The sequence below is a fragment of the Gymnogyps californianus genome, chromosome 2, assembly GCF_018139145.2.
Source record: "Gymnogyps californianus isolate 813 chromosome 2, ASM1813914v2, whole genome shotgun sequence".
In the NCBI taxonomy this organism is placed as follows: Eukaryota; Metazoa; Chordata; class Aves; order Accipitriformes; family Cathartidae; genus Gymnogyps; species Gymnogyps californianus.
The window spans coordinates 105,043,226-105,070,503 of record NC_059472.1 but is presented as its reverse complement, the minus strand read 5'-3'; positions in this window follow the sequence as shown (position 1 = coordinate 105,070,503).

Below are 27,278 nucleotides of genomic sequence, written 5' to 3'. Positions count from 1 at the left end.
TGATACCTTGGCTATCCTAACCAGGTTCTAGATCTGAATACAGCATGAGTATGAGGGAGGTGGAATAAAATAAGCCTGAATATCATCTTGACACACATATGGGTGAACTGTAAATTAGAGCCAGAAATGGAAAGTTCCCCAAGACAGGCATAGACTCTTTAAATTGTCAAAATTCCTCTAATTCCTCTGTTCCTCTAATATGTAACATTATTATTATTGAGATACTTTTAAAAACTGTTCTGAGCTTTGTTTAGAAAAAAACTGTGTGAACATAATTCCCATCAAGAACTAAGAAATGAATCTTCACGACCCACTTATCCAAGACCTGTAACTACCGTGGGTGGCAACCTGAGACCAGCATATGCAAATAAACTAATTCCTGTGGATTGTTTTGGAGAAAGAACTGAACAAACTTCACATGTCAAAAAGAAACACTCTGGCTGTTCTCTTATCCACTACCTCCATTAACCTCTCCTTTTGATACCCTAAAAATAAAACCTAACCAAAAGAATTTTCCCTCCAAAGGGGCCAGTATTAAAAGGCTTCAGAAAAGATGTCATTTATCGTGCTCTGCTATTCAGCTGCAGGAACACCCCCTTTCCTGCTCTGCCATCCGATTATGGGGGAAACACTGCTCTTTCACCCCAAGCCAAAAATGTGGGAGGTCGAGAAAGGACACACAGATGTGGCAGACTTAACAACTTCACTATGTCTGGGAAACATAATGAAAAGACATGTGTTTTATAATCCCAGTATATGTGCCTGGAAAGATTAGAAAGAAAAGGGGGTTATGCTAAACCATTTAAACTGCTCCCCGTATAGTTATGTCCTCAACTCTCCCACCCCAAATAAAGCCTCACCCTGAAAGTAAATAAGCTAAGAGTATCGTCTTTTGTCAAAAGCCGCTTTACAGTGGGACTCACACAGCAGAAAGACAAAGGTAAACCTCTGCATAAATGCAGATGTGAATGAGAATTGTTCAGGTTTTGTGTTTGTTCTTAAATCGGCTTAGCTATTCATTAAAAGTAAGAATACATACTTAAAACTTACTTTGTTATAATGATGAAAACATTAGCTAAAAGCTCTGGTGGTACCTTGAAAAGAAAGGAAAGTTTAAAAAGCCCAAACATGTTACATAACTGTGCTGAATTTCCAAGAAAAACACACAGCCATGCAACAGACAGTTAATGTCTGCAGAATTCCAGATTTTTTTTAAAATGCCCTCTGGGGCCAATTTAATATTTTCCAGACCCTTCCCCCTCCCACCCCCACTTGCTAAAAAACAGCAGTGAAATACCAGGAAATGGTCCTCAGCTGCAGTAATGTTTTCATTTGCCCAGTGTCTGAGCTTTTGAACTGTTCCCCAGCCCCTCTGCCCCAGCCTTCTGGTGCTTTTGGCATTCCAGGAGCAGGCAGGTGACTTGGGCTTGCTCTCTGCCAGGCTTTTGTTACTCTCAGCCAAACTCGGCTCTGCAGGCTGCCTTCAGAAAGAAAAAAAAACATGTGCAAAGAGTGGCTCTGCAGAACTGGGGACAGTTTATACAAGCTGCTCCCTCCAAGTATCCAATAAACCTTCCCCTTGCAAGGCTGTCTCCCCACTCCTAAACACATCATCAAAACTACCCTTTCTGCTAAGTGTATGATCAAACCCACCCTTTCCAAAGACATCTGCTTGCTTACACGAAAGGAAAAAAGAAAGCTGTGTTTGATATGTTTATCCTGTTATTTTTAAAGAAAAAATATTTGGTTCTACTCGAAGATATTTAGCTTTTACGGCCTCCCATGGGTTGTTGAACAGGTGATAAGATATGCAGGTCTGGAGCAGCACTGCTAATTAAGTATTACAAATATATGAGAATAAATACACAAGAGGAAGAAGGAGAGAAAAGTGAGATTTCAAAGTAAAACAAAAGTAGCTTTTAATGGACAGAGTATACGCATTATAGTGCAGGCCCCAAACTGCAAGCGCTTACATGTGTGCGTAATGCTGTCCTTGAAGTAGGTTCCAGTGTGAGCAATCCTGGTAATTTAATTTGTGTGTGTATTCATGTGTCTCTTTTGCAAAGCTGTCAGGCAGGCTCCTTGATGTGGACAGCAGAAAAGCCACAAACAATGGGGTCTGATTAACTGTGAAGGCTGCAACCTTAACCTTTGAAAGTCACTATTCCTCTGCTTTCAGTCGCCCCAGAGTATAGCAGCAAGTTTGTCTGTGGTACTCTTTCTTGCCACTAGTCCCCTCTCAAGAGTGACAGCTGAAGAGGCCGGGAGGGCCCTTGCCCTCTCCACACTTTGCCATCTTCAAGTGAATCCCAGCTTGATACCAAGTCTTCACCTCTGTCTTCCACTACCCTGCAAAGAGAGATGTAGGAAAGAGAGCCTGATCCATGCCAGACCAAAGGGTGCACGCTCACCACCTTGGTCAGCTGGTTCTGGAGCCTTGAGCCACACAACACTCCACCTGTGCAAACTAACTAGTTTTTATGTGAATGCACGTGTGCTGGCTCAAGGGATAAAACTTCTGCCCCCCCCAATTTTACCCTTGTCTTTTCCCATCTTTGTAGTTTTGCATCTAAGTGCCTTCAACTTATGCAAACCAATGTGGTTGTATTGTCTGTTCCTATTATCCATATGCTCTTGAATTCTCCCAGATCTCTTGCCTGCCAAATGTAAGGTCAAAAAACTTTCATTGCAGACATGAAAACTCAAAGTCAGTTGACCTAAGGGTATCAAGAGAGACTATAGCAGGCTAGGTTAAAGATGGATATGTCGAGCTGAAAGCAATCCATGTCTTTTAGCTGCTTCAACTTTAATAAATTCCAAGTGCAGCTAGTATGTTAGAAAACAAGTTTTGCAGAAAATGAGGAAAACAAATGGGGACATGCTTCAAAGTCATACAAACAAGCCCCCCACTCCCATCCCCCCATAATCCTAGCACTGGAAAAATCTCAGAACTGATCTGACTGTGTAACTGCAGCCTGGGGCATTTACTCACCACTACTAGAGCAGCAATACCAACATTTCTTTAGTTACTTTATTCCCAACTATTCCATTGCAATTTCTAGGACATATTCGAATTTTCATTTGATAAAAGTTAAGTCTTATTATTTCCTCTACTTGGGCACTGTCAAATAGCAAAATATTTAGGCTTTTGCATATGCTAAAAGTACATGAATAACCAAGAAGAATGAGTTTTCTATCTCATGCAGGCTATCCGTAATTTCAAAATTTGCCTGAATTCCAAATAAAAAAAAAAAACAAAAACCCTACCATGCTCAAAAATTTCCATGAAAAAAAAGCCACATTTTTATATCTACATCTTGGGGATGGGTCTCAAAGTATGCTTTTTTCAGCAGAAACAAACACTGTCTTTTGGTTTTGATTTTTTAATCTCCAATGGTAAAGTCAATGAAAGTGAAAAGTCTCTCCAAAAATAAGAAGTTAAAATGCTGAACTAAAAAGTCTGAAGTCAGAACTGTAGTTCCCAAATCAAAATTCCAAAGAAAATTACCTACTTTTATTAAGCATTTAATTTAAAATGTAACCATGTGTCCTTACAGCAGGACTTTGTCAAAGTTTTACCTTCTAACTTTGTACAGAATATTTTATTGTCGTAAAATTTTAAGGTTAAAAAGACTGATTAAAAATCATTGATTATAGGGAAACTAAGTTTTTGCAGCCAGACTGTGTCTAGAACTAAAACAAAGAAATAATTAAGATTTTGAAAGATTTAAAGTTGTTTTTTCCCCAGCTGGTCTAAGACATAGAGACTAATTTTGTTGAATGCCACTGCAATCCGAGAAGAAATAGAGTTAGTTGCAAGTGTCCATACAAATTCCTCAATGCACGTAATTTTAGTCTGGCAAGCTTCACATTAGGGGGTCACATCCTGCATCCCTTGTTCCCCCAAAAGCTCATTGAAGTTTCCCTGCAATGCTGAATGACCAGATTCTCAGAATGTTTAGATATCTGGTTGAGTGCAAATAGTAAGCAACATATGGAAGTGAGTTTGTATTTCTTTGTTCAGTTGTCATCAAAGATAGATTGGGGTCAACCACCTAAGACTTATGTTCATTCCAATGGTTAATACAGACTGTTTTTCCTGCATGCCTGTATTTAAACAAAGTAAAAAGAATTAAAAAAGGTAATAAAGCCACTAAGTCTGCAGAACATAGCCTTGCTGCATCTCTTCTTACAGTATCTTCTGAAAATGTGTTTGGAAAGTAGTAAAACAATTATAGTAAACAAAAAGATTAATTGTGGAAGATGAGAAAAAAGTATTTAAGTATTCTGTTTCCTTTTCAATAGTTGGCCAATTCAGTTTTATTAGTGGCCATAAGTAGATACTCATAAAACTTGTACCACTAAGGAAGGCTTAGACCTTCTGAAAATTGGACCACTTGTTAAGATGTCTAGTTTTAATCATCCCCAATTTTGCATTGAACCTGGCTAGTCTCATTTCCTATTTTGTGAATTTGGCATAACACTGCAGTATGTTTCACACAGTAAATACAGTTAGGTTGAATTAATCAGTGTTTCTGCAACACTTTGAAAATTCCAGATGAAAAAAATACTCTGTAAAAACAAGAATTAGTTATTCTTGCAAATCCATTAAGATGCATCCTTATGGATCTGAAAGTAGTTTTTAAATCCGTGTGGCCCAAGTAAGGTGGAGAGGGGATGAGGGGAAGGAGGTTCAAAGGGTTTCTTTCCTGCTAGTTTCTTATTCCTTAAGACCACAGTCCTCCTACCATTACTGTGTGTAAACATTAGTGTATATACTTATGAACTAAAGCTTCTGTGAACACATCAAACAGAAGAGGATGCTAGCTAGTGTACTGTTCAGCGGTGTGAAGAGGAATCTAGTTGACATGGTTACACACCTTCAGTGGCTGAAAAAACATAGCTTCTGCTATTTTCTATGTGTGCAGTTTACAGTTTAGGGGGGGCACATGCATTTCTAAACACATACGCAGCTGCTGACAAAGGAGGAGGATAATGCATTTTTTATGTTCCTACTGGATGACAACAAGGAATAAATGGGTTTAAGCAGCAGCAGTATAAATTGATGTCAGTCATTAGGACAAATTTTCTACTGATAAGGATACCCTGGACTGGACTAGATTGTCAGGGAAAGGGAGGCTACTGGAAATCTTTACAAACACATCAGATCAACATCTGCCAGAAGCAGGACCCAGGTATTACTGCTTGGAGGCAGAGGCTGACCTAGAGAGAGGAGCTCCGTCTCCACCACATTATTTCCTATTGCAGGTGCACAAAGTGCTCTTGCAGGGAGTACTAGAAAGATGGGATATATGGAGTATTCCCTCCCCACAGAATTATCCTTGTCTTTGTACGGATAGCATAATCCGCTTCTCCCGCTTCAGGTCTGGACATAAAAGGACAGAGTTTTGTTCTCCATAAAATATAAGCATGAGACATGCAGTTAGACTATGAACATCAGTTAAGTCATCATAAGATAGACTGGGCATCATTCACTATGTAGAGGTTGTTTATGGTGTAGTTTGGCTGAGCATTCCACTTAACCTCCACCACAAACCACTGAACCAAAAAGCAGAAGGTGAACGTCCTGTAGACAAAATACACTCCTATTAGACCATACCAATACCTGGGTTTTTCCCCACTGGGAAAGTAATATATTACTGATGATTTTTTCATCTCAGTACCTGTCCTACAAGCTACTCTCAACAGCCTTTAACATTCACTGTGCTCTTCTCTCTTGGCAGCTTTAGAATCAGAAGAGAGATTTTTGGCACATCAGTACAGAAGGTATGTAAATATAGTAGGATTGAACAATACATTAGTCATTTGGGGGCAACTATGTAAAGGATGATACAGCACCCTGGGGGAAGAATGGTGAACACAACCAAAGGGCGTGGGACGAGAACAACCCAAAGGAAGAGAATATAACCTGTGTGATTTTCTCTTTCCTTCCTTTCCACTTTGTTCTTAGATATGTGTAGTGTGTGCTGGAGAAGCGAGGGGAGACATTTGGCTACCTGCGGAAAGCCACCACCATATCTGTGCAACAATAAAGATTTTCTTGGAGCCCAGGTAATAGCAATTTTGGCTGTTGCCTGTACTGTGATACACATAATAATAAGCCCTCTCCTGCTGTGTCTTCAGCTGAGGTTAAATTAATTCCAGCGCAAAAGATAAAAAGCAGACAGCAGAGGCTTAAAGAACCCATGTGCCAACACTCGAGATACACCTACATAAGACGTGAGACCTTCTGGTTTATAAAAATGACCATGTCATCTGGTCTTCTGTTAGAATTCAGTTTCCAGCAGGTCACAGGAAGAATCTCATTTTGCAGATGCATGGCCATACCGGATCTATGTTGCAATACTATCATCAACAAAATTTACTTGCAGACCTTTTGTTCTTCACAAAGAGCTAAGATGTACGACTACATGCTCCAGACCACACACATGCAGTACCACCAGAGAGATTCCCCTCCTTGCTCCCAGAACCAGAATGAGCAAAAACAAGTTATAAAAGATTCATGTGGCGAAACATGGCAATGATTTCAGAGAGGAAAAAATATATGAGATTCTAACAATTCACAAAAGAATGATGCACTTTTGCAAGAATACCTTGGAGCCCAATGAAAGAACCAGTGTTATTTTGTTGGATTCTTCAGGCAAAACTAAAGCTGTCACTTTTGCCTTTTTAGTACACAAAAGCACAGATATCCCAAAGGCTTGAGTCTTAACCATAGAAAGTTTTAATAATAAATGACATACTTGTGTTCATCTGTATAAATGCTTTGCAAGGTCAAATCTCAAAGGAAGCAAGTAAAGAGTATGTACTATAACAGAAACACAGTGTATAAGAACAATGGTCATCAAACTATGTGAAAATTCATTGTTGCCTTTTAAATAACTTGTAGAGGGGGGGTTAAGACCAGGACAGGCGCTTATGCTTATAAGCAGCTGTTCTTAATTTGCAAGAAACTGTAAACAAGTTTTTAATCTCCTAAGCAAAACAAGTAGTGAGGGTTTAAGTACTCAAAGCAATGTCTGTTCTTGCCTTTCTCCTCACATTTAGATATTATTTTTTCGAAGTGAAACCATCAACCTTTTCTGTCCTAAGTGAAAACCCCATGGGATTCTCTGGCAGGGAGAACAAGGTCACTAAGCTCTGCCACATTGCCTCCTGAATGGTAGATCTGAACATTCTTCTGGGCACTCCCTGCAGTGCAAGCTGGGATTAGGTCTGGAAGTTAGAAGAAAATAGGGAGAGGGGAATAAAACATAATTCCCCTACTTTACCATATAAATGTTAAAGATGGAGAAATACAGCATCCTATGGCTTGAATGGAAGTCAAGGGGCTGTGGTCATAGGAAATGGCTATGAGAGGCTTTCTTCTATATGGCAAGGAGAAAAGAAACAAAGTTCCCACAGGTTATATATCATATAAAAGGCAATATCCAGAACCCCTCCCTGAGCATTCATTTAGCATACTAACTATGCAGAGCTGCATTTAGCATCAGCCACAGACAGCTTACTTGAATTTTTGTTACGCACATTTTTCCCCTGAAGATGAAATTAGAATTTATGCTTTCATAATTTTTCCACAAGAAATACCAGAAGCTGATAGTGCCTGCCATGCATTTGCTAGCATAGATGATGTTAATATGAATGAAAAATGAAGTTATCTATGGCATAGCTGCTTGCTGTAAGAGACTCAGTTGGTACGATCTTACTCTCATGCCTGAAAAAGTCATGTTATCAGGTTAACATTATTGAAGAACATGAAGGTGGAATTCGTCCCTTTATTAGCATTAAGTTATGGATAATGCAAGGCATATATAAGTATCTAAACAGAATGACAATAAATCTAAATATAGCAAAATTTATTCAGGAGGCACTTTTCTCATAACCACACATTATTAATCCTGTGCATTAAAATGACGTCCAAGCAGCACGTCAGAATGAAGGCTGGTAATGCTAGGCACTGGACAAACCCTGCAAAGTAGCTAGCCCTCAAAAGCTTACAATACAAATTGACAAAGAGAGGAGGCATGGGGTAAAGGATGGGATAAAAAAAGCATGATTATGGCAGCAAACTTTTGTTTTATTTTAGTTGTTATTTGAGATGGATTTAGTTAGTAGATTACAGTTCAATCAAAATGACTGCATAAGAAACTGTGCATTTTCCCACTATCATACCTAACTTAATTAACCACTGCATTTCTCCATCCACATTTATTTTTTATACTTGAATAAATATATCCAAAATTGTTGCAAAATGTTAGTTGAAGAGCATTTAAAATAAAAGACCATATCAAAATTTGACACAGCAAAAATTGTCACATTGAAAAAACATACTTTTGTACATCTGGAAGTTTTGTTTGGTGCTTTTTTTTTTTTTTTTTTTTTTTGGTTCGGGGTAAGACAAGCCTGCATTTAAAAAGAGATTCCCATTGAGTCCTGTTTGATGAGGAAACTACTAGGCACATACAACTGGCCTTGGCCCATTGATCCAGCCTGTCCACATCCCTCTGAAGAGGGATTCCTCAAGCAGATCAACACTCCCATCCAACTTGGTATCGTCTGCAAACTGACTGAGGGTGCACTCGATCCCCTCATCCAGATCATTGATATTAATGAGAACTGGCCCCAATACTGAGCCCTGGGGAGCACCACTCGTGACCGGCCACCACCTGGATTTAACTCCATTCACCACAACTCTTTGGGCCCGGCCATCCAGCCAGTTTTTTACCCAGTGAAATCACATCTGAAAAATAGAGATGGTTTTGTTACCTTCATTACTTCTATGAATCAGCACCTGTTTCTTGCTTTCAGTAAATGCTTTGGTTTTTTAATCTTTATTAATATTATATCCCGGCTTAATTATTTACTACTGGCAGAAGTCTGCACCTCTGTCTGAGCTTTTAACCCTCTAGACACTGAAACTTATGTTAATGTGTTTGCTTTGCACTTGTCATTGATCAAAAAGCATGCAAAGTCAGTTATCCCAGCTCAGCCGAAAGGCAATGCTTTGGTTCAACCATCATATTGCAGTTGTATGTCTCAGTCCTATGTAAGTGTGTACAAGGTGGTATGGGCTTGACCTGGACAATGAAGGCTGCCAGGCAATGCATCTTAGAGTTTCTTATGTAAAGAACAGCTCCTGAACTCTTCAGAACAAGCTCCAAGCCTGGGAGCCAGCCAAGTAACCAAAGGACTCTAAGATCCAGTTTTATTTTCACCCATGGCTAACATAACTGGGCAGGGGCTATTACAAGATGAACCAGATCAATCAAGATAGGTTCGTAACAGGAAATGTATACAAATACTTATATAAGGATGTAAATAGGACCTTCTGTTATGCCTCGGTGCCAGCATTAAGAATTCTGGCAGGCAACTGCAAAGAACCCTGGAAAACCAGCACAAAATATATCTGCACTGGAGTCTCCAATCAGCCACTAATTCTATGGGTCTTGGAATTAGCGTGCCCCACTGAGGAAACTGAACTGCTCCTCCACACCTTTGAGGTGTGAGCTAACCCTTCTCTTTTTACCTGAAGGAGGGAAAAGGTAAGGGGCACATCCATCTCTCATTTTCAAATGAAATGTCTGCTTTTGGGTTTTTTTGGGGGGGGCATCTTAACCTGCACTAGACATCTGTGTTTAGGCAGATGAATTGCTTCCCTAGAAGCTGTCACAGTCCCATGTCAGTCCTTAAGCCCCACTGTGGAGCTGGACTGTAGCCCTATTTTCCACATGTCATTTCACAAAGCAGGCAGTTCCTGCAGGTTATAGTACACTGTTCTGAAGCTTTTTCACATTTTGATGTACTTAAATGCATCTGCTTCATTTAAGTAGCAAACTAAAAACTAGTTTAAAAGATTTTAAATATTTGTATGTGTATATATATTTAGAATCTATGTTTATGGGAAAGGACTGTCATTTCCTTATGTATAAATAAATTGCATAGCACAGTGATCCTTCACTGGAACCTTTAAGTCTTTTTAAGATCTAAGAAAAAAAAAAAGTGAATCGATACTGTTACAATTAGTCCAGTTTATGTATTTGCAATGGGGTCTTTGGGTACAATACTGATTTTGCGCAAGTGTGAAGCTGAACTACTTCCACTAGTTTTAGTGCATTCTGGATTGTCATTGATGGCAGCAGAATCTCACCCTTACATTTTAATGTTCAATATTCTGAACATCAAAAGTTTATATTTATGTTGAATTGTTTATTTGTTGAATTTATCTAATTAGTTACTAATTATAGCCTTTTGAAACAGAGTATCTCCTTGGCTCACTGAAGGCCTATGCAGTAAGCCATGATATTTTCAGTAATTTGGTTTTCTGCCTAGGATTATTTGGCTTCTTTTACTTAAACAAATGGAAAAATACTGAAAAAATGCCTAGAAATTACAGCAAAAAGTCTTTCATCCAGTTGTCCACAGAAAGAAATAATTTCAGGGAGGATAAGGTAAGTAAGTCCCATATAATCAGGGTCTACTTTATAACCCAAACTAAAGTTTTTTAAGCTATATAGGCTACACTAAATGACAGTCTGACATTTAATAAGAAGCCATAAATAGCTAATTAATGTCAGGACTTGATGGTTTTTTTCAACACTTTTGTCTTTTAAGAAGAATAAGACCACCCATCCAGACAGCACTTAAGCACTTGAAAGAACAGTTGTAGTTTCTTTAGTACAAATAAATAGGAAGAACATTAAAGCTAATTCAGAAAAGGATAATTAAATGATTAAAAGCAGGTCTAAGCTTCTATACAACAAAACTGAAAGGGCTAAGGGCCAGGAATCTTATCCAAAGAAATGGGTGATAAAACCACCAGTGACTGCACTGAAAACAGGATCATGCTCCAAATCTTGCACAATTTTCCCATTTGATTACTTCTACTAATGCCAGTGATAAAGCAGAAATCTGATCAGAACTCTTAATCTCCTGCTTCCCTTCTTGCATATTAATTAGAAACATAGTCCACTTCCAGTTACATATTTCATGGTATTTACCTTATTTTTATTTTTCTTGCACTGTAAACTAGGAAGTTTTTCAGAAACTTGTGAAAACATGTCACATATAGACATTAAGACTTAGCTAACCTGTATGGTGTCAGATGGATCTAAGCTTTCGCATCCTGTTTCCTATCTTTACTTAACAAACAATGGCCTATGGAATAACAGTGTAAACCCGGGAGCGGTGCCGTCTGTCTCATACTGGAAGAAAATGTGCTCCGGTGGCCATGTATCCTTGCCTGCCTCGAGGATTGTGAGAGTCGCCTCATGCATGGCTGGGAAACTAGAGCTGGGAGGAACTGACTTGCTCTAACACAACTGCTGCTGGACAAGAGGTCTGATGCAAACAGAATTTCTTTAACTTCTTCAAAGCACAGGGTTGAGTTTTAAAACATTTCAAAGGTCCCTCCCAAGTGGTTACAAATTTTTCCTGTGAGTTCTCAGTATCCTAACATATTAAGAACAGGTTTTATATAGGGTAGGAATACTGATACAAGAGAGAGGGCAGGTCAGAAATTTTCTACCAGATTATTTCCTGATAGAAAAAGTGTATTTTAGCTTTGCTGATTTTATCCAGTGCTATGTAGCTTGGAATAAAGTATTTTGCTTTAGACTGATTTGGCCTAAAGTGAAGTATATCTGCTTAGCAACTGTTTTATTTCATGCTATTTCAGTGTTAAACTGCATTACTTTATGGGGATGTGTTGGCACACAGGAATTGTGCTTCATTTGCCCACTGCTTCAGTCCTCTCTTGGCCTGGGCACTGGTGTCCAGTAAGAATCTTCTATGAGTTGCAAGAATTCAGCAGTAGGTTCACTCCCATCCAGCAAGTTTTACTGCTTGGATTTTTCTAAGACCGAAGGTCATATCCAACTTGTCAGTCTTGTCCAAAATTCTGCGCTGAGATTTTGTGGTTGGAAACGCATACTACAAAGCCAACTGAGAAGTCAAGATCACAAATATGTTATCTCTTTAAACCAGGGTACTATTTTTTTCCTATTTTCTCTAGTTGATGGTGCAGCAAAGCTAATAAACTTCTTATAATAAAAATGTGTACTCAAACTTCTCTGCTTTCATCTATTTTTCATTAACAATAGTTTCAAGACAATTTTTCCACAAGCATTTAGTACTACTCTATCTCTGGTCCAGATGAAGTCAATAGGAGTTTTTACTACTGATTACCAAAACAGCAGAGTTATGCCAACAATGAATACATTTGACCACTCATCTGTTACAAAAATAAGCTATTAATTTTTAAGAATCTGTGTCTAAAGATTAGAAAGAGTTGAAAGCATTTAATTTTATGGCCAGTTTTAGGCCAGTTTGCTTCAAGCATTTAATATCTTTGTATTTTCTTCTTGCAATGCCAGTTAAAACCAGTCTTCTCTCTTTCCAAGTTACTGCTCAGAAGGAAAATGAGTACACAGAGAGTCAGAAAAAAATCTCTGGGCATTTATCGTGGCTACAGCCAGCCACAACAGGAGCACAAGATGTGTAACAGCTGGGACTTCACAAGCTCCTCAAGATCTGGTTGAGACTGTGACCCTCTGTATTAAGACACATTGTGATATAACATGTAGGATCTTGTCAAACCAGCAAGTAGCCCCACTTCCCCAGCACTTCTCAGTGGTCCCATGAAGCAGCATAACTTTCATGTGTCTTAAATACTCCTCTAGTCTCAAAATACCTTTTTTTAATATCACTACTGAGCCATTCACTTTCCAGACAAAGGAGACAACACATGACTCACAGCAAAAAGATTGAACCATCTGTGGGTGAAAGGGGAGAAGTGGTTTGGAATAATCCCCTCAGCACCATCAGTGCTTGGTTTCTCTATGTTCTAAGCTGGTTTACTTTGCATTTAGCAAACACATAGGCAGAGCAATCAAAAAAGGGGGAGAATCTTTAAAAAGACCAAAGGCAAGACAGTAAAGCAGAAACAGTGCTAAAATCTTTAAAGGGACTTTAGCAGCTTTCACATGCATTTTAGCCATTCAGCAGGCTCAGGGTACAAGACTAGACGCCTAAGGAAAGCCTTTGGTATGCTATATAAATGCACAGATTTCAGCAAATTTGCTTCAAACCAAATTATAATCTGCAACTTTTTCCAAAGGTTCCTCAGCTTGCTCCGATTGTTGAGCAGCCTGTTCTCACCATTTGGCATCCTTGCACAATTAATATATTTTCTATCTAGTTACATTATACAAGTTCCTGATGGGTCATTCAATAAGATCATCCTTATAATGTATAACGGCTATTTCAGGCTATGAGATGCCATTTCTTATTAGTCATCAGTGATAACTATTCATTTGGAGAGAGGGTTGTATGCCATACAAGGTACCATTGCTAGAGTTCATGCCTGTCCACTTAGAAATGAACTGGAAGAATAAATCTTTTGACCAATGTTACAGCTGTTTATAAATTCCACTGGAGACAGTCAGACTTGTAGACTAAAGAGAGGGCTGAATACTCAGCAGAACAGCCTAAGATGTCAAAGAGCTAGGTTCAGATTAATTCCTTGGCCTTTTCTGTGTATCTCATGACTAAGAAGGACAAAAGGAACTCTCCATTAAAAAATGTTTCATAAAGCAGGGCAAGGCACAATGCCTCATCCTATACTGTAAGCAGTTTAAAGCATTGTATGAAGTGTGGCAGATCTCTTCTGGAGAGCTGTTGCCTTCCGTATGCATGTTAAAGGATTGTATGCTATTGTACCACTCGCACATTAAAACAAATCAATATTTTCCCTGGTTTTTAAAGCTGTGAAAATTCCACTCTTTGAATTCAAATATTACTAATGTGTAAGGAGAGTTGTTACTATTATTCAGTTATTATAAAAAAAGAATACGTAGCAAAAACTCCTTGAAGTTGAAACGTTATAACAGAAAAATTAAAACAGACTGCTGTTGAAACCACTGAAAGGCACAATCCTGATTGAATCTGGGATTTCATTCAAGTGAACTTTTACCTTTTTATCAGCTTTTCTCTGGGCTTAAGGGGTGTTGAAAAGAGGCATGCAGTAGGGTTTTTTATTTTGTTTTTAAATACCTCCAATATATCTGCCTACTACTGCCCTCTCAAAAACATCTGCCCCCTTTCCCTCTGTCTTCACAGATAAGCCACTCTTTTGACAGACCATACTTGTAATGGTCTGTCCAAAAGCTGTCTGTAAATACTTCAGGAGAACAGAGTAGGAAATGTTTAAGAGCAACTTGAAAAGTCAAAACATTGATACCCAAAATACAAATTTACTTCCCAGTCATCTTACATGTAGATGAAATAAAAAGTTGAAGTGTGTTATGGCTTCAAAGCAAAATCTTAAAGCTATGCATTCAGCAAAGTACATATGGCTGGGGCTGGACCTTTAATGCTCATTGTCATCAAACATGGTGCTTATCTATTTTGAGGAGCTCTAATGACGGTTGGAAAGCCCACTTGCACTGGCACCCTGCTGCTCCTGCTGATGTGGGCTCTTGCATGAGTGAAGTTCTCAGTTTAGGTAGTCACCATCTGGGTAGCGCAGCCATTCAGCAAATACCCTTTCTTTTATGTTGGTTGTAGATGCTGGCTTCATTTCAGAAAATCCAGTCGTATGCCTGGAAGGGCAGTTACACTTGTTTGGAAATCCACACGCTGGCAAGGCCTTTGTTTAAAACAGACTCACTTAAAAAGTCTGCCTAGGATTGTGACTAAATAAGCAATTGAAATCACCTGCCAGCTCACCAAATACTGCCTTTCTAGCAGAGTGAAAATTATTTTAATGACAAACATATGAAGGAGATGACCTGGGTAAGAGATAAGAGACAAGTTTCCCATACCGAAAGGAAGCTCAGAAAAGGCCCCCTAGTCTTCTCTGGCAGCAAGTAGGAATGATGGCTGTTTCTCACTAAACCCTCTCAGAAATGCCCTCCAAGAGCACAGAAAAGAGCTTCCCCCTTTACTTCTGCCCTGACCCTCTGTAAGGCTGCCACATGCAATCTTCCACCCTGGCAAAGTACAGAACTATGGGAATAGTTATCACATTAAATAATAAGTAAAAGCTCTCATTAAGAGTTTATGACATGTATGTACTAAACCAAAACCAACAGGAGTAAAATATAATGGGATACAACCCATTAGATCTCTTCATGCATGTTTTATCAAAATGGATTTGTTAAGGAAAAAAAAATTAAGATATGAAGTCTTTAGTCATGTCTGTGACTCTGTCAATAGACAGAAAGAGTCAGTTTCTCTCCAGACTACTCTTTAAATTAGACAAGGAGTGAAGCAAGTAGGATTGTCAATGTGAATTGCAGATGTGAATGTGGGTGTGCATGAAGTAAATTACGTGCATGAATTGGAAAATAATTAGATTAAATAGAGGAAAGGATGCAGAGAAGAATAGTCATTATTCCCATTTCACAGAAGATGATCTAAAGCCCAATGTGGATGAGAACCTTCTCCAAGAACACACAGGAAGTCTCTGGCAGAGCCAGGATACAAACCCACAGCATGTAATTCCCAGCACTTGAATCACAGGCTCATTCTTCATCACTGGAGAATCTTCTCTCCCAAGATTTCAGCTGTTCCTACTACATATGCCCCAGTTAAGCCATAAACTTGCATACAACAGCATGGCTTGAATTTCTGTTACTTTCCCATAAATCTGACAATTTTTATGGCAGGCACCAGAATGATATAACTGCCCATGTTTCAGCCAGAAAGCTTTTCCTCAGGTTCAGACCTGTGGTAGACAAAAGAACTCATTCTTCACCAGAAAAATATTTATTTTTCCTACAGGAAGACCCTGTATTTAAAACACTTTCACAAGAGGGAGAGGGCTTCTCTTCTCTCTGAAAGAAATTTGTTCAAATTCAAAGCATCAGCTTTGTCAAATAGTTGTCTTGTGACAAGTATCAAGACTTGTAGTGTAATTTTTAGTAAAGAAAAGATGTTAATGACATTTTCATTAAGTGCTAACACTATGGAAAGATAGAAATATGGATATATTGAGAGAAAAAAAAGCTTTTTCTGCCTCCTTAAATGTCTTATAAAGTGTTATTTGGGTTTATGGTTTGGGTGGGGTTTTTTTCCCCACAAATAAACCCCCCTCTACTAATTTATTTGGTGAATTGTTTTTAAAAGATTTCTTAATTTCCTCCAGACATAAACATAATTTTTTCATGCATTTTAAGTTAGGAAATAATTTCCTTCTTTCAAGGTGTTTAGTGGCATTTCCTCCAGAAATCTCTGACCAGGTGCCTGATCTGCAAGTGCTCTTCATGAGAACTACTGTTCTCTTCAAAAGGAGTTTTGAAAAGAGCTCAAACCCCAGTTTCATAGTTCTTTTAAAAATTGGGCTGGTGTCTATATCTAGTAGTGGCTTTCTACACGGGGTAAATTTCACCAATGATTTGACAGGACAAGGTTCATGAGGATTAAGTCATGACTCCACTGAAGTCAATGACAAAGCCCCCACTTGACTTCAGCAGAGCCAGGATTTTACTCCTGGTAAATATTAATATAGTAGGATTGCACTATCTGATGGTATCTCATGTCAAATCTTCCATAAATTATAGATGCCTTTATGTTTATTCCTCTGTCACTGAGAGATATATTGGGCCTGTTGATTGAGAGGTGTACAACAGCATGTTACCATTGTGTGGGCTTGAATCACAGCCAGAACAGCTGGAACGCTTTCCCCCACAACCCTGGAAGATGGGTTTGGAGACAAAAGACACATGCTCCAGGGCACTGGTGCCTGTGCATGAGCTCCTGCTCCTGAGAAACAAGTTTTCCAGTGCTTAGAGCAGCTCAATGTTCATTCATGAAATTGTTTATCATTTTACTACTTCTATATAGGAAAAGCTAAGAAGAAAAGTTTTTCTCATATGCATATAGGATGCATATAGGATATGCATCTCATATTTCATTTCCCATACTGGAAGCATTTTGAGCAGTACGTAACCTTGGAGAGGCTTACATGTGCTTATTCTTTTGTTTGGGTTCCTACCACAAGTTTTAGAACATGTTAGGTTCATGCTGCAGACTGGTGGTTTAACTGATATTTATACAGAGCGCCAGACTGAATCACAGGACATGGCTCAAACAGAGAGCGTCATCTCAAAGGGAATACACAACGATGATACCATTTTACTGCTGTGGTAACAATATAGTTATCTTCCTCTTCATATTCCTGACTTTAAAGTCTTGGTGAGCAGGAATTTAAAGAAAAAAGGAAAAAGAAAAAAAAAGGAATCTTCATGTTTAGAGACAGTTCTTGGCTTCTTGGATTTGCATTTCATAGGAAATACGTTTTATTTTATTCTAAAGCTAAAATAGATCAGTAGTCCACTGTTGAACAATGGATCCAAAGTACTTCCCACATGGCCCAGTTCTACTGAGCAATGAGTGATGTCAATAATGACAGCAGTTACTCAACATGTAACATAAGAGCCAGATTTTCCGATCCTTTGGGGAAAGCCAGCGTGCCATGGTTTCCAGAGAAACCAATGCTATGAAAGAGAGTTTTTTCACCTGATCAAGTGCAGTGAAGGAATTTACATAGAAATGTTGTTTAGCATTATGCTTTATAGGTGAACTGATGTCAGTAATTAACAGGATCCTTTTAAGATAATAAGGGGGCAAAACCTCATGTGTCCTCCCCAGGATACTATAATCTTCACTCAGTTTGCTTCAAATCTTGACATCCCTTATTATCAGTTATTAGCTTTGCCAAATGACAAATTATGAGCGGCATCTCACTGGCAGAAAAAAGAAGAGCATTTTTGCTAATGCCAATCACTCTTTCTTGAGAAACCTACCATTTGGCAAACAGGGTTTGCTCTTCTTATTCACTGTGATCCTCCTCCTCAGTGGGTCTGATATTGGTGGTGGCTCACAGCCTGCCTGAAAAGACAGACAGCATCTTCACGACAAGCTAAACCTCATCTGTGTCTGCTCAAGTAATCACTCACACCATGATGAACCATCTCTTAGAGCAGACTAGACTGAGCAGAAATACCATGTATAGCTTAGCAAGGCCCAGTTGCATACACTAATTGTACATAAAGCCATCTCTCACATGCTCCTGATCCTAAAGATACTATAGCTGAGTACAGGAAGAAAAGGGAGTTTGTAAAGATGTTTTGACAACAACACTTTGTAGAAAGAAAGTAATATTTAACCAAATCAGAAACAAGAAAGGATTTAAGGGTGACATACAATAGAGGAAAAGGTCAATTGTGGACAAGCAACAACTGAACAGAAACCTGGCTCTGGGATACATAGAAATGACTGTGCTGTCCCTGCGGTCTTTGTGAGCAGTGTTATACCATCTCCAACACTTGCAAGAGGCTTTACTGCACAGCCAGAGCTGGCCCTGGGCCCCTCTGTTTGCAAATACAGATTGGCAGTATTGGCGGCACCACAATTAACACTTCTGGTATCCCCCTGCCTGTGAAAGTACCACATGCCCATCCGCTTAACTATTTTACTTATTGGAGAGTCAATTTGTGATAATTATTCCTTGTTTATAGCAGTGAAGAGCTCTTTTGCTATAATTACAGAGGCTATTAATAAGATAATTGCATTCCAGGTATTCTAGGAAAGATAAGAAATTCTTTTTTCTTTGATGGAATATGTTTTAATATCCGTGTTTTCTTAAACTTGATATTACTGAGCAAACAGGATCTGGAAAAAAAAACAGGGCAAATAAGTACAAAAGCCTCCTCTCCACACTGAGTGTCAGGCTCACAGGAAAAATGCTTCAGGGCCCTATCATGCGGAGCAGAAGATTGCCCTGGCTGGCCTTCTGCTGACAGATTGAGACTCCATGCATCAGTTTCCTTTTCTTCTGAGGAAGATCTAAAGCATTTTACCAATTAATGGTGATAAAACACTGCAGGGGATCATTTAGGGCAAGACACTGGATCAGCTAATTATGATGGGGATTATCCTATTCTGTGAGATAAGTGGCAGTAACTAGTAAGTGGCAAGATTAATCAAACATGCTGGATTTGGAAAGGGCAAGAATGCATAGTGAAGTACGGGTCGATTAGTAAGAGTAAGATTTGGGAACAGCAGGAGACTGGGCACTCTCTATTTGTGGTCCCATCTTTCCCAATACAGCTATTTATGTGCACATGGGCACTCACTGGGGAAGCCTTCACTGGCACTGTCAGTGAAAAGTGCAAGTCTGAAGCCAATCTGATGCCTTATTTATCTTCCAGGATTGTGGAAGGACTTGAAACACTGACTAGCTACACTAATCAGAATGGTCAAGATTCATTAATTCCTTAATCACCATTTTTTCTTAATTCTGCAATGATTGTTTAAAGGTAACCTGATTATTTTGTTTTGTAAAATATTTTCATTTTAGTTTCCGAACCTTTGACTGCTTTGTGAATACTCACTTCTTAGTCAATTTTATACCTCTCTCTATCAAAATCAAAATAGAGAGAGAAATGATCCATTTGCTCATGGCTAGTGAGCTTTGCTAATAGTGGTACATTGACTTTCTTTCATTACCTCTGGTTTAAAGCTGTGGTATTTTCTCTAGCCTTGTTGCTGAACAATTACAGGGTCTCACAGGAATAAGGCTTAAAACAACAGACTTTAAAAATATTACCCTATATATATACACCACCATTCTAAATGTCAGGTAAATCTGTGTCTTCTTTTAGCCATGTATTCATGTAAGGCCCATATAAGGACCTGTAAGGTACCTGTTTCAGTAGATATTTAAATCATGGGAAGAGAACCGAAAAAGCTGAGACCCCTACAGCTATACGCTGTACGTCTTCTTTTTCCTGAGGTCACACACACTTCTGGACAAAGCAGTCCTTCCTTGAAGGCAGCTTGTACAAATCCTTAAGACAACTGATTCTGTGCTTGCTCTATGAAGAGTTATTTAAACTGAGATGTCATTGAATTTCATCAAATTGACTTACTTGACACTATTCTGTGCCTGGCTTGCACGATGCCCTAAAAGACTTTTCAAACACACTCAAAAAGAGGTCTCTGAAAAAAAACAACACAGATTTGTAGTCCTGACTATCTGGAGCTGTGATGAATCTGTTAAGAAAATAAAAGCAAGCAGATCTTTCAATTTCCTTACAGATATGCATACAAAATACCTTATCCTGGCTGATACATCAAGGCAGAAGCAATTTTTCCTTGGAAGGCAGCAGATGTACAAGCATGCGTGTGCATGTGTAGGGAAGGGGGGGTCCTGCTTCAAAATAGCTGAGAAAGATGATGCTACAACAGATCTTGGCACTCTGAAAGGATGTGTTCGGTCTGATGGAAAGATGCTGTTCACATGTTGCGCCACAAAGCAAAAATGACATTCAGCTTATTCAGCTTAGAAATCAGATTTTTTAAAATGTGTTTTCCTTCCTCTAGTGCATTAGGATTCAATTTCTATTATCCTTTCCAAGATTTTTTTTTTATAAAGTCTTCTAATACAAGCTGAATCATCCTTCCTTCACTGTATTCGCAGTATCGATAGTAAGTCTATGTGTATGTATCCATTCCTCATATAATCAAATGTTTAAAAAAGTCTCAAGCTCATGAATATAGGCCTGCAAGGCTTTAAAGATGCTTGATTACTTCAAAGTCACCGATTTATCATAGTGCTACTTCATGTTGCCATATCTCTTCTGGGTTTTTTGGGGGGGGGTTGGTTTGCTTTTTGTTGGGTTTTTTTTTTAACTTCTGCCTGTGCTGACTGATCTCCATAAAAGGAGACCCATGAGAAGCATTTAAATAGCTTTGCAGTGCCTCATGGCTGGGTAACACTTCCAGAACTCCAGACTTCCTGAAATGTAATACTTTCCAGGTTGCATAACTGTTTGGTTTGTTTAAGCTCAATATAAAAGAAGCCCTGAAAAGGAAGTCATTGAGCACAAAGTTCTCTCTTCCCTCCTCCCAGGTGTTGTACATAGCGATTGAGGGAGGAATTTTTTATATATAAGTATTCAATTTAACTTCTATATTTCTTTTTTGTGATAATAGCCAGTAAAAGCATCCAATCAACAAATTACTAATATCAGAAATGTTATGTGTAACATTGCACAGCTTCGGGGGTGGGGCAGTTATATTAGTAATTGCAGCCACAGAGACTTCCACGGCAAAATTTCCATGTAGAGTGAGATACCCAGTTGGAGACTAACCTGACTGTACAACAGCAAGTCGTCCTTACTTTTCCTCCAATATTCATGCTCCATGCAATATTCAGCAATATTTTCCTGAACTTGATTTCTAAGCAAGGAAAATTAGATCAGTACTCCTTAATGGAATAAAAGCTGTATCTTCCTCTTATATTGGAACAGGCAGAGGAAAAACAGCAACTTGTTCTTTTAATCCATTCTCCTATTACAATGTAAACATTTTTTGCCTTCTCCATGTATCTGTATCATCATCCATCATCAACTGCCCTTCCCTGTCCTCTCCAAATTCCTTTCATGGTAAATGAAACCGGAAGCATTTTTCAACCCTGAAAACTGGACCTCTGCCTTAACTAAACAGTCTCTTTATTAGCTGAGGCTTCTAATTTATGTGTTTGGGCCATTACATGTGACCTTTGGGGAACTCCAGTGCATAAACTATACCTCTTTATATTAGCAGCCAGCTGAAAAGCTGACATTCTCCCAATGTCTCTGCACACATTTATTGATCAAGTGTTGCCATGCATTGAAGTGTTCTTATTCTATTGCCGTCTATACTGACATTGTTTAGGACCTTCTTAGCACATAAACTATTCCACGCAATGTTTGGTCATGCAAACAAGCATGTGTTTTTCTACAAGCTATAAAAAGTCTCTTGCTGTTACTTCTCCCTGTGTATCTTTTGCCATGCAAACTAAAGCCTGCGGCAAGGATTAAATACTTGTCTGTGCTGAGAAGGAAGGTACTGAAAAAAACACGAATATGATGGAATTTTTGGGTGAGAGCATTCCTTTGCACTACATGTACTCAGAGGTACTGTTTAAGTGTTGGGAAATGCATTTCTTCCACTCTTTTTCCTTTACCTTTGGAAATTTTAACACATAACTAAATGTGGAAGGAAACAGCCCTGTAGTTCAGGAAGCACACAAGGAATTATTTTTAGAATGCTCTTTCTAATGATGAAAAGTATTTCTGCTTTACTGACTCCTCTTTCCAATCCAATTGCACTTTAATCATCCTGCACTGAAATCAAAACCCTGAATTATAATACAGACATTGTTTTTTAATTCCTGGGCACAGTGTTCACTTAGGCTGGCTCAAGGACGGTTAAATTTGAGAGAGGAAAATTTAGTCCTTTAGCATGACTAGATCAAACAGGAGATGTAGGTAAACAGTAAGGTAGTAACTATGGTCTAAACTCTTAATTGCTAACTTAATTAGGCAAAAAAAAAGGGCTGATCTACACTTGGAGCTGATTAATGCTTGATTGGCTTCATTCTGAGAAAGCAATGATGAATACTACATAATGACCCCATGATGTCCTCTCTTTCATACCAGATAACATCCCCTAACCTCAAGCACCTTCTCAGCAGAGCCCAAGGACAATAATGGCACGGAGATGTGTACACTATGGAGAGTGCACAGAGGGACATCCAAGAGTGTTGCCCTCTCGCTGTACTGTGAACCAGGGCGACAGAGGCAGGCACAGGACTGTTAGCCTGCATGGCTGTCATGTTGACACTTCTCATGGCATTTTGCTATCATTTTCAAAGACTAACACTGGAAGAAAGCACTGCTTAAAAATGCTGCATCTGTCACATTCCGGCACACCTGCAGTCTGAGCCACCCCAGCCTGGCAGCATGGAGGGAACACCTCCACTGCCCACCGTTCTTCATGATCCCATTCTGGGCCAGATTATTATATGAGACTAAACGTAGGAAGTATTAAAAATGTACATACATACCAAAAGTAAAGTACCAAACACGTTGCATTCATCCTGTCTTTCTTGAAGCAAGTGGCTTCATTCACCTTATAGCATTTACTAGTAGTTATAATTACTACAGGGTGTAATAGGACTGATTCACCATTTTCCTGGATCTCCAGTGGTCATTTACACTGGGCAGTGCAAGGCATAAGGAATAATGAGGCATAGCTGTCTTTGGAAATAAATTTTGTGCCTTTTTTTTTTTATTTATTTCAAGCTCATTATATTGAACTAAGTATGGAAACCAAATTAGTGAGAATTACCACATCTTTCTAAACACAACTAGCATTTGAGTCAAATATCAACAGCTTATATGGCTTAGTTTTTCTTGATTTATTTTCAGAGCAATCAATTTATTACCACATTTTCTTTTCTATTCACTGGAGATCATGACTTTAATGTGTCAGGCATCTGACAAAAGAGTATCCTCCATACTACAGATGTTCTCTAAGAGAGAAAGGACATGGAGGAAATCAAGTCTGGGCTGTGGAAGGAGGTGAGCAGTGGGAATACTTCGACTTCTGCATCTGGAGCTACATTTGGGAAACTATGAAATGGGTGCTCCAGTGTCACATTGCACCTCAGGCCCACCTCTAAGATGACTGTGAGAAATAGGGGATTTGAATTTTAGCTCATTGTGAACACCACTTGTCTTTGGAGATTGATTTCTCAGGGGACATGGAAACACGTTCTCAGTAATTATGACTTCATTGCTTATGAAGAACAGCACTTCTAGAAGTGTTTCCTAGCAGTTTACCAAGCAAATGCTTTCCTTTTGGCCTGCCATCACCTTGAACATGGTTAAACTTTACCACGGAAAGGCTTCAGATGAGATGATAACAGAATAAACAAATATTCATTCTTACACAAAAATCCCCCAGGAGGACACAGATACTCAAATGCACACAGCTGATAGCTCTGGTATAGAACTCCTCTCTCTGAGCTTCATCCAGTAAATGCAATATATGGCAGGGAGAGGTGGAGGCTCATTGAGAACCTCCTTTTCATGCCCTGAAGCAGCCAAAATTTTCCATGCAAAGCATTTACTTTACCCCTCTCGCCTCTGCGTTTAAAGCCAAGGAGAAAGCCAGACTGAGGGGATGGCAAGGTGCCATGTGTTCAGGTGCCCAGTGGGCTGGGTTGCAGACAATCCCTTCTGTGTTGGGAGCTGATGACTTGAGAGATCTCCCCAGGGGTACTGAATTATCCTCTCCCCTGCCCCTCCTCCTCCCGCTGCATCTTTCCATCTTAGCCTGCACTTAGAGAGGCAGTTGACATCTGCATCTTGATCTAGCCCCAGTCTTCCTGAAACATAAGGTTGGAAATGGTATCAAACAGTGGCTTCCAATTCCCACCTGTTCCCACGTATGGTAGAAACCCTAATGAGGTATCAAAGCAGATTTAAACGCGTTGAACAGAAATTAGCCAGACCACTGCTTGCTGAAGTCAGGGAAGAAAACAAAACAAAATACACACTTTTGTAAAGCAAAGAGAAGAGCAGTTAGAAGAGCCAGTATTCCATCTCCTAAGAAAAAGGTTACACAAAGAGATCTCTGTCTACGCTTGTATCTCTTCATATGTGGCCCAGCATACTAATGCCTACCATATTGTATCTTTGCACACTGTGTGCAACATGAAACTTAGAGAGGATTAAAGATACCAGATATATCTGTAAGAAGATGTAAAAAAATTTAGGAAAAATTTTAATTTCAAAACATTGCTACTGTCACTTATTGCAATAGCATCTTAAATTTGCCAGGGAACCATTGAGTTACTCACTGTATAGCCACAAACTGAAAACCAGACCTTGGTCTTTGCAATGTACAGTCTAAGGAGATTAAAAAAAAGCCAACATAGTGAGTGGCACAAACAAGCAGATTATTGAAAGGACAAGTATGGAATAAGATGGATGACAAATGTTGATTTCTGCTGTGTTGCAGACACTTTCCACCAGTCACATTGAAAAGAAGTTGTGTCAGCATTATGTTTAATCAAGCAGCCACCAAACAATGAATGATTAATAGTGTTTCATTCCCTAAGCAAAAAAAAAGGGTTACTTTGACATTAACTCAGCATAAAAATATTTTTGTGCCTTCTACAGAAATATTTCTCAAGACTTTTGCTTCATTTTTTTCACTTTGGTTTTGTTATAAATCTTGTGATAACTGGTTCCTCATTTTCCTTTCTGTAAAAACTTAAGAATTTAATATAAAGTGATATCTTTTTATAGATTTTTATTTAGCATGTGTAGAATTTAATAAAAAATTTGATCCCTGCTCTCAAATTCAATAGGCTGGTTCAAAAAATCCCAACACAAAAGACATGGTCTTTATCCTTAGGTTTATAAAACTCTACGGGTTCTATCACTATTACCTTCTGTAGGCTTTGTTCATATATTCTGGATTAAGGTCTTCCAAAACCTCTCAGAATCCATCTGGACAAGGAATGTAATGAAAATTACCAGACTTTATTTATATTTTGCTTTTGTTGTGCTGGATTCAATAACATCCAAATCACAAAGAGTGAAAAAGAAATAAAATCACAGAAAAAATGTATAACTGATGTGACTGATAAACAAGTTTTTTTACTGTAGTGCCATTGTACTATGGTTGGAAAATATTAATCAGTTAGACAAGAATTTATGGAAGTTTTTAATGGACATCAGCCACATAACCATGATTTGTTAGTGTTAAACATATGGGAAAATATTAAAATCAGTGATGTCTTAACTGAAGAGTATGAATTGTGCCCTAGCAGTACAGAACTGAGATTACAGACTGACAGTAATCCCTCTCGTTTACAATTACACACAGAAGCTGGAGTATAGCATAAAACTTCTGGGAAAGGAAAAAAGCAAAAAAAAAGAGGATGATGCGGGACATTTTGGAAAGAGACAGAGAGAGGAAGTTGTGGATAACATCAGAGGCATGGGGAATAGAGCTGGACTGCCAGAGCAGGTGAGGAGGTGCAGGAGGTAGCTCCTTTTCTTGGTAACACTATGCAGAGTCCAGGAATTTAATTTCCATGATCTTTACATCCCTAAAGCAGAAAACTTGGGAAACATCAGCACTGGTAGGAGCCTTGAGTACCCCAGCACAGGCAGGGAAGGCCAGCTAATGGGGCTTGGAGGTTTGTGGACATGCAGTCCCCTAGCACTTGTGCTACTAATATGAGCTCTGATGTATGGCCCCACAGGCATCAAATCACCTGAGACACATGCCTGCCCGAGTGCCAGTCCCTCCTCAGGCCACAAAAATAAACGGGTTGCGGTTCAAAGCCACACATCAGACACAGACTTAATAGATGTGATAAAGAAAATGCAAAGCACATTCGAATGAAGTGTACTGAACATCTCCAGTGACATCTTTATGTTGCCCCAATGGAAAGCGCCCAAGTGGGAGACACTGCCCAAAATGAAACAATCAAAATAGATCCATATTCTGAGCATAAGATCATCACATCAGTGAGGAAAAAACCATCTGTTTATCTAGTTTAGTATGATGACATATTCATAAAAAAACCCCAGAAATTTCAGGGAATCATAGTGGCAGAAACAAGAAACTAAACTATAAAAACACTGTGAGGAACAGGCTGGAAGGAGAAACACTTCCCAAGTAAAGCAGAAAGATAGCAAGTGAGGCTGCGGGAACAAGGGGACTGAGTGTGGAAAGTCATTGAAAAATAGACACTTTTACTGGTGACCATAAGCATAATTCAAATGTTGCTCTTGGGTTTGCTACACAAAGCTAATTTTGTCTCTACAGAAACATCCTGTAAGGACTATGCAACCAGTGCAAGAGCTGACACTACAGCCTTGCTACTATTAAACCTTGAAAAGTTCTTCAAAATCAATTTAAAATCTAAGGCAGTCTTCATCCTATCCATCTGAATGCACAGTGCTAGAAGAAACTGATACGTAGGAGTCAAGTAGGTAAAAATTCATTCTTACCATATGCAATGAGAGGGCTAAGCTTAGGACACTGTGTGTTGGAGTTTCATCCTGCATATTTTCCATATTTTCCTATTACTGCCTATAGCTGAAGTCAAACAATAAAAGGAGAATTCAGTACAACTTGAATCCAATCTGAAACGCTTGCAGCTTCATATCTAAAGTAACACTCCAACATCCACATAGGAATAATCACTGACAAAATACTATTAGAACAAACTAGATTCCTCATCCTTCCTCCCCTAACCCCACATGTGGCTCCCTCACTCCCAGCCTGAGCCCCAGCTCTGTAACTTTCACCCTTCCCAGCCACCTAAGCCTCCCTACAGCACTGTTGCAGTTATTCTGGCTAGGATGGTGTTGACATCTGAGAGGCAGCAATCTCCCTAAAGC